Below are 9113 nucleotides of genomic sequence, written 5' to 3' on the forward strand. Positions count from 1 at the left end.
ACCATTTCCATGATCCTGCAGATACATCTCAGTACATATTTTTGTCGTCAGCATTAGACTACACCATGGATTAGAAAATTCATCTATGTGTGCATGAGTACATTAAAAGACCAACATGGAGCCCACTGTCTTGTCTTACGCTGTCAAGTCGATTCCGACCCATAGCGACTCCATGGACACGTCTCTCCCAAAATGCCCCACCTCCATATGAAACCGTTCTGATAGTATATCCATAGAGTTGTCTTGGTCAAAATACCCAAGTGGTTTACCATTGCCTTCTTCTGGGCAATAAACCTGTCTCTATCCGTGGCTGTCTCCCATGACGCTGCTGCCCAACACAGATGAGTTTTGACTTGTAGCAGATTGCCTTCCACTCGCTAGCCACTGCCCAAGTTAGGAATGGAATGGGTATGCCTCTGCTTGACTCTCCCTCCTGTAGCCAAGACTGGTAGAGTGCTGGAAACTCTCCAGGTGCCATTCTGAGATGGAGGAAGCCCACTGGCCTCATTGTGTACACAAAAAATATTCCCCCTTGTGTTGTTACAGTTAATGCTTACAGGTCTTGTCCTGTTTTCTCATTTTCCTCCTTGTCTCTCATTCCTTATCCCTCTAGCCTGAAAGCTTGTTGTGGGGAAAGAACAGGTCTACCAATTCCATTGTACTCTACTCTCTCAAAGGCTTAGTACAGTGCTATGCACACAGTAAACACCAAAGCCCGGGCTCTTTCCACTGAGCCACGCTGCTTCTCTATGTGTCAAGGACTATTTTAAGAGCTTAAACAATGCCTGCTGATTGTGTGTGCTTTACAACACACACACACACACACACACACACACACACACAAATATACATCACATCCTTATTGATAATAATAATAATAGTAGTAGTATTGCCCTTACTGTGTCAAGCACTGTTCTAAGCGCTTAAACCACACCTGACAGTGTAGTGTGCTTTGCAACACACACACACACACACACACACACCACAGCAGATACATATATATATACATATATATGCATATATGTGTACATATGTATATATACACATATATACACACACATATATATACACATATGTATATATGTGTATATATATGTGTACATATTTATTACTCTATTTTATTTGTACATAATCTATTTATTTTATTTTGTTAATCTGTTTTGTTTTGTTGTCTGTCTCCCCCTTCTAGACTGTGAGCCCGCTGTTGGGTAGGGACCGTCCCTATATGTTGTTGCCAACTTGTACTTCCCAAGCGCTTAGTACAGTGCTCTGCACACGGTAAGCGCTCAATAAATATGATTGAATGAATGAATGAATACTATTAACAGACTTATTATTGTAATAATGGTTACATTTTACTTTCCTTATTTACTCCTGGCTTCATAGAAATAAGGGTCATTTTAGTCATCGAGAAATTATCCTGAAAGATCAACATTCTTTGCTGTTTCCCAGAGAGACCATATATGACTCCCTTTGCCATTATTGTAAGATTTTCAGTGCAGGTATACATTTTCCTTTTGCCACGTAATTGTCTTTTGTTCATTTTTTTAGTCTCTATGATTAGCAAGATAATGAATCACCATTTCTGTGAAAATATGTAATTTTTTGAAAACTCAAAGACATGTTTTCTATCTTGAATTATTGTTTGCCAAGCCCATTTTATTATTACTGTTATTTTTAAAAAAATTTTAGCTTATGCTTTCTTCCCTTTCTGAATGCATTGCTTATCCATTTCTCTATTTTGGTACTATTGAAGCCACTTTTGTTTACAGCTCTCACTCATGAGTTGCTCTCTTCTTTTTCCTTTTTGCTGGAACTACAGGAAATCTATTCTTCATGAATCACCGATTGATAAAAGCCAAAATACATAGAGAGAATAAAATTCCTAAAAGAGAAAAGCATAACAAATCAGATTTGTTGAAATGGATGTGTGCTGAGTAGCTAGTAGTTTTACATTTGTTGTCAGATCTAAGGTACTTAAAATATGTTTATAACAGAAAGGGAACTCTAACATTTTTAAGGTTGGAGATTCTCTTTGGTTGAAAATCAGAAAGGCAGGGGAGCAGACATAGAGTCCAAATCTTAATAAAACCATGAATTTGAAATTAAAATTTAAATCATTTTAGATACACATTTTCTCTAGGAGCTATCTGTAAAGAAAAATGTTATCTTTTTGTGTGGTTATTCTGAATAACAAGACACTGTGTTGTTATTTACAAACTTTAGTACTTTGAGACACCCAATTGTTTAAGCAATAATTAGCATAACTTAACATTTTGTTTTGTTCTTTAATGGTCAAAAGCAAAGGACTGTAATTTTTTTTTCTTTTGTTGATAAATCTGTCACTTAATTGTGGTTAGCAACTACTTTTCAGTCATTTTAAATGCAGGCCATATTCCATTAAGTTTTATAAATGCATTAAAGTTCCTATGTGCCAGATGGCATAATATAAGACGTGTTCGAAGCACTTAGCAATTAAAGCTGCTAAATGCATAATAACCTAGCTGTGCGTTTGACAGTTTGTTATATACATTTTATCATAGGATACTATAAAATGTTGACTAAATAACACATCCATTTTGGAACATCTTGAGTTCAGAGGAAACCAGGTTGAAAAGATCAAGGTTATGACAAATGCACATCTTTCATCTTGCCTATGAAATATAGTTGTACTTGATATTCGAAGAAGACGTCACTGACTCCATCTTTGAATGCAGGTGTGATTGAAAAGGTCAGTGTGAGATCCACAGCCCTGGCTGCATTGAGCATACAAAAAGGAAGTTCCTTTTGTTCCTGGTGCCGTTTTTGGGTTTGTTTTGCTTTTTCTTGTATTTGCTATGCATTTACAATGCTTACAATGTACCAGGCACTGAACTAAACGCTGGGATAGATACAAGTTAATCAGGTTGGACGCATTTCATGTCCCTTGTAGACTCACAGTCTTAATCCCCATTTTACAAAGGAGGTAACTGAAGCACAGAGAAATGAAGTGACTTGCCCAAGGTCACACCGCAGACAAGTGGAAGAACCAGGATTGGAACCCAGGTCTTTCAGGCCCATGCTCTATCCACTAGGCCACACTGCTCTCTTATCAATCAATCAGTGGTATTTATAGAGTACTTACTGTATGCAGAGCACTGTTTTAAGCACTTGAGAAAGTGGAGACAGTCATTAAAATAAATTACAAATAGGGGAAGCTTTGTTTCCAAGAAAAGCTTTCATTTAAAGAGAGCAACTCTCTTCTTGATGGCAAAGCATCACTCGTGTGCCATCATGAAATGACTCCCAGTTTTCAGTTGAAATGCTGCATTATCTGAAAATTTTGTTTTACTGTGTCCTTAAAATAGTTTCTCTCTCCTCCTTGCTTTTGGTGTCCAAATTTGAGTTCTAAGGGTCATAGCTATTACCTCCATCTCAAGTAAATGACTGAGCTGTATCTCACCTTTGCACTTCTGTACAAATCTGTGATTTATTTATTTATATTTATGTCTGTCTCCCCATCCAGACTGTAAGCTTGTTGTGGACAGGGAATGTGTCTGTTTACTGTTACACTGTACTCTCCCTAGTGCTTTGTAGAGTGCTCTGCACACAATAAGTACTTAATACAATTGATTGACAGACCTTTGCAATTTCACACCCACGCACTGGACACCTGATTTTGCAACTAAAACTGTTGTCCCACAGAGCTTTCATAGTAATAACTGTGGTATTTGTTGAACATTTGCTAAGCGTCAAGCATTTTAATGAGCCCTGGGGTAGATACATATTAAATAGGTCGGACACTGCCCCTTTCCCACATGAGGCTCACCATCTAAGAAAGCGGGAGAAAGGGTATTTGAACTGCATTTTACAGCTGAGGAAACTGTGGCCCAGAGAAGTTAAGGGACTTGCCTAAGGTCACATGGTCACATGGCAGACAAGTGGCAGACAGGATTAGAACCCAGATCCTTTGAATCCCAGGCCTGTTCTCATTCCACTACGTCATGCTGCTTCTCTAAACTCTGTCAGAAAACCCAAGCTTCCTGGTAGGCTCATCTTGGTCTCTGTAGAGAGCCTGGGAGCACACCTACATTTGTCTCTCATCCTTTTTGGAGCAACTGTTGGAATTGAGCCCTAAGCTATAAAAATGGCCCCAAAGACTGCTGAGGATTTTTTTTTTCATTAAAAAACATAAAAACAGTCGAGCGTTACACACCAGATCACTAAATTGGCTGCTTAGCTCCTTATCCGAATAGTATAAAAACATCAAAATTGAAGAAGCAGAAGCTTAAAACAAGAAACAATACCCATTTTTTTTCCCAAATAATAGTCTTTATGGCAGTAAAATCCACTGGCAGGCTCCCACAATCTCAGTTACTTATGAAACGTCATATAAACTTCAAAGCCGGCTGGGGTGGGATCCATCTTTCTGTTGTTTTTATGTGACAAGTGGAGGCACCTGCTAAGAAGGTGTTATGGGGGAAATGCACAAGGACAAACACTCTGCCCAGGGAACACATCAAATCAATTTCGTAGGTAGCTTGTTGCTACAGCCTTTATCTCTCTCTCTCTTGCTCTGTCTACACAAACCAAACATTTTCCTACCATACTAGATCATTTGCTACAAAGAGCTAAGTCGTTTTTGTTTCGTTTGGATTTTTTTTCCATGCCCCAAAGCACTCTTCTCCGTAGCAAGCAACAAAATGAAGAGGGCAACATTTTTTTTAGTGGTATTTGTTAAACATTTACTGTATGCCAGGCGCTGCTCTAAGCACTGTGATAGATAAAAGGTGATCAGGTTGGACACACTCCGTGTCCCACATAGGGCTCACAGTCTCATTCCCCATTTTACAGCTGAGGTAACTGAGGTTCAGAGAAAGGAAGTGACTTGCCCAAGGTCACACAGCAGACAATTGGCAGAGTCAGGATTAGAAAGCAGGTCCATCTGACTGTCTTGCCACATTGTTCCCCAACTTCTGGAATTTACTGATCGATCAGTGAATCACATTTATTAATAAGAATAATAATAATGGTGGCATCTATTAAGTGCTTACTATGTGCAAAGCACTGTTCTAAGCGCTGGAGAGGTTACAAGGTGACCAGGTTGTCCCACGGAGAGCTCACAGTCTTAATCCCCATTTTACAGATGAGGGAACTGAGGCCCAGAGAAGTTAAGTGACTTGCCCAAAGTCACACAGCTGACAAGTGGTGGAGCCGGGATTTGAACCCATGACCTCTCACTCCAAAGCCTGGGCTCTTTCCACTGAGCCACACTGCTTCTCTAGAGTGCTCACTGTGTGCAGACCACTGCACTGAGTTCTTGGTAGGCACGTTTCCTGCTTATAAGATCTCACAGCCTAGAGGGAAGACGGGCATTAAAATACATTATGGATATGTACATAACCATTTTGGTGATAAGGGTAGGGTGAATAAAGGGGAAGAATCCAAATGCAAGGGCAATGCAGAGGGAGCGAGAGTATGGGAAATGAGGGCTTAGTTGGGGAAGACCTCTTGGAGAAGATGGGATTTTAATAAAGGTTTGAAGGTGGGGTGAGTGATAGCATATTGGATGCCAAGGGGAACGGAGGCCCAGGCCTGAAGCAGAACTTGGACAAGGGGTCGACAGCGAGGTAGACGAGATGGCTAAGTACGGGAGCTGAAAGCACAGTGGAGTAAGTAGTCACGATCCCAGCCATCAAAGAGCTTAGAGTCTAGCCTTTTGGAGATTCCCACCTCATCTCAGCCAAGCAGAATTAAATCAGTGTCATCCACGGGCTCCGTTACTTGTCTGCTGTGTGACCTTGTGCAAGTCACTTCACTTCTCTGGGCCTCATTAACCTCATCTGTAAAATCTGTAAAAGACTGTGAGTTCCATGTAGGTCATGGACTGTATACAACCTGATTACCTTGTATCTACCCCAACGTTCAGAAAGCAGCATGGCGTTGTGGATAGGCCTTCCCAGACTGAGCCCCCGTTTTCCTCTCCTCCTCCCATCCCCCCTGCTCTACCTCCTTCCCCTCCCCACAGCACCTGTATATATGTTTGTACAGATTTATTGCTCTATTTATTTTACTTGTACATATTTACTATTCTATTTATTTTGTTAATGATGTGCATCTAGCTTTACTTCTATTTATTCTGATGACTTGACACCTGTCCACATGTTTTGTTTTGTTGTCTGTCTCCCCCTTCTAGACTATGAGCCCGTTGTTGGGTAGGGACCGTCTCTTTATGTTGCCAACTTGTACTTCCCAAGAGCTTAGTTCAGTGCTCTGCACACAGTAAGCACTCAATAAATACGATTGAATGAATGAATGAATAGAGCATGGTCCTGTGAGTCAGAAGGACCAGGGCTCCACCACTTTTCTGCTATGTGAACTTGGGCAAATCATTTAACTTCTCTGTGCCTGTTACCTCAACTGTAAAATGGAGATTAAGACCGTGAGCCTCATGTGGGACAGGGACTGATTAGCTTGTATCAACCTCAGCACTTGGAACAGTACTTGATACATTATAAGTGCTCAACAAATACCATCATTAATATTAACGGTGTCTGGCACATAGTAAGCACTCAACAAATACCACTGGAAAAAAAAATTCAGAAATCACTTGAAGGTTTCCTAGGGGAATCACTCTGGACAGGTAACATGTTTGTTGCCACTGTTGCAGTTCCAAATGCTTAATGCAATGCATCACACTCAGCAGGTACTCAATAAATACTATTATTCAGTCAGTCACATTTATTGAGCACTTACTGTGTGCAGAGCACTGTACTAAGCACTTGGGAGAGCATGATATAACAATACAACAGACACATGCCCTGCCCACAATGAGCTTGCAGTCCAGAGGGAGAGGCAGACATTAATATAAGTAAATAAATCACAGATACATACATAAGTGCTGTGGGGCTGGGTGGGGGATGAATAAAGGGAGCCAGTCGAGGTGATGAAGAAGGGAGTGGGAGAAAAAGAAAGGAGAGTTTAGTCAGGGAAGGCTTCTTGGACAACAACTATTAACACTACTACTTTGGGGAGACTGGTATGCCGAGACAAATCTGAAAATAGTGACAGGTTCTGTTAACACATCGCCATGGCAAAGGACAATCTATCCATCACACGGGATGGGAAATGGAGTGACATTCATACAGATAGGTTTTCAACCACACCTACGAACATGGTGGGATTTGACTGTCAGAAACGACCTTTGTGACTAGGCAAAGCAGCGCTATTTAACTATATTACTGCATCAGCCTCCTCTCTGATCTCTCACCCTCCCAACTCTCCCCACTTCAGTCTATACTTCACTCTGCTGCCCGGATTATCTTTTTACAGAAATGCCCTGGGCATGTTACTCCCGTCCTCAAAAATCTCCAGTGGCTGCCTGTCAACCTACAAATCAAGCATAAACTCCTCATTCTTGGCTTCAAGGCTGTCCATCACCTCCCCCGCTCCTGCCTCACCTCCCTTCTCTCCTTCTCCAGCCCAGCCCACACCCTCCGCTTCTCTGCCGCTCACCTCCTCACTGTACCTCGTTCTCACCTGTCCCGCCATCGACCCCTGGCCTGGAATGCCCTCCCTCTGCACATCTGCCAAGCTAGCTCTCTTCCTCCCTTCAAAGCCCTACTGAGAGCTCGCCTCCTCCAGGAGGCCTTCCCAGACTGAGCCCCCTTTTTCCTCTCCTCCTCTCCATCCCCCCCACCTTACCTCCTGCCCCTCCCCACAGCACTCATGTATATATATATATACATACATTTATATATATATATATATATAAATCTGTACAAATATATATATATATATATATTTGTACAGATTTATTACTCAATTTTACTTGTACATATTTACTATTCTATTTATTTTGTTAATGAAGTTCATCTAGCTTTAATTCTGTTTGTTCTGACAATTTTGACACGTGTCTATGTTTGCTTAGTTGTCTGTTTCCCCCCTTCTAGACTGTGAGCCCGCTGTTGGGTAGGGACCGTCTCTGTATGTTGCCGACTTGTACTTCCCAAGCGCTTAGTACAGTGCTCTGCACACAGTAAGTGCTCAACAAATACGATTGAATAAACAAATGAACATATATCTATACCCATATTTTGCCTTATAGTCAATATCGTGAGACAGTGTATGGTTTGGAAGCTGGGGGTTTTCGGCTTCTGAGCAAGATTTCACACATGACAGATTGTAAATCATTATTGTGCTGCTCTGTAGTAGAGGCAGCTGTAGTTATCTCTCTGGGATCAAGGCAGTTTCACAGGGCTTTATTTAAAATGGACTTTCAAGTTACTTCAGAAAGATTTTTCAAAAAGCTTAAATTGCTACAAGGCATTTTAAAAAAACAGAAGATACTAGATCCTTTTAATATTTTAAGTGATTTCTCTCACTAGCCCATGTCTCCATATAGTTTTCCTTGTTTAAATAGGCCATCCTGGCAACTTAATTTGAGTCGACAACTAAATTCCCACCTTTGGTAAGAAGCCAGATATTAGGAAGGAAAAAGATCTAACTAAGCTCCTTGTGGGCAGGGATTGTGTATTCTAATTTCGTTATACTCTCCCCAGTACTTAGAACAGTGCTCTGCACCCTGCAGATGCCCAGAAAAGACTGTTAATTGATTGACAAAAGCAAACAGTGGGTCAAGACCAATCCAAAGAGCTGGGCTGCTCCCTGAAGATAAATATCTTTCAAAAATTTGATTTGATTTTTCATATTTCTACAGGAAAGTTTCATTAAAAAACATTGGTTACTGCCCATTCAAATGAAGAATTGAAAAAAAAAATAAAAGCAAACAAAGTAAATGCTGGGAAAACCAGAACATCGGCTAATTTTATTAATTAAATGAAAAACCCAGAACCTTATAATGATAGGGAAAAACTGTTGAAATCATGCATTGATGAGACGCTGAAGATGGCTGAAGAGGAATCATTCATTCATTCAATCATATTGAGCGCTTACTGTGTGCAGAGCACTGTACTAAGCACTTGGGAAGTACAAGTTGGCAGCAAATAGAGACGGTCCCTACCCAGCAACGGGCTCACAGTCTAGAAGGGGATAATAATAATAATAATAATAACAATAATAATAATAATGGCATATGTTATGTGCTTACTATGTGCCAAGCACTGTTCTAAGCG

General features: G+C 40.7%; 1 non-coding gene across 1 annotated transcript; it reads right to left on the reverse strand.

Annotated features, from left to right (window-relative positions):
* Window positions 1-351: 351 nt before the first annotated feature.
* Window positions 352-489, reverse strand: LOC119945655. The gene has a single exon (XR_005456313.1). It is a non-coding gene; the product is annotated as a small nucleolar RNA SNORA7 (small nucleolar RNA).
* Between the last annotated feature and the right edge of the window lie 8624 nt (window positions 490-9113).

The sequence above is a fragment of the Tachyglossus aculeatus genome, chromosome 25 (assembly GCF_015852505.1).
Source record: "Tachyglossus aculeatus isolate mTacAcu1 chromosome 25, mTacAcu1.pri, whole genome shotgun sequence".
NCBI lineage: Eukaryota > Metazoa > Chordata > Mammalia > Monotremata > Tachyglossidae > Tachyglossus > Tachyglossus aculeatus.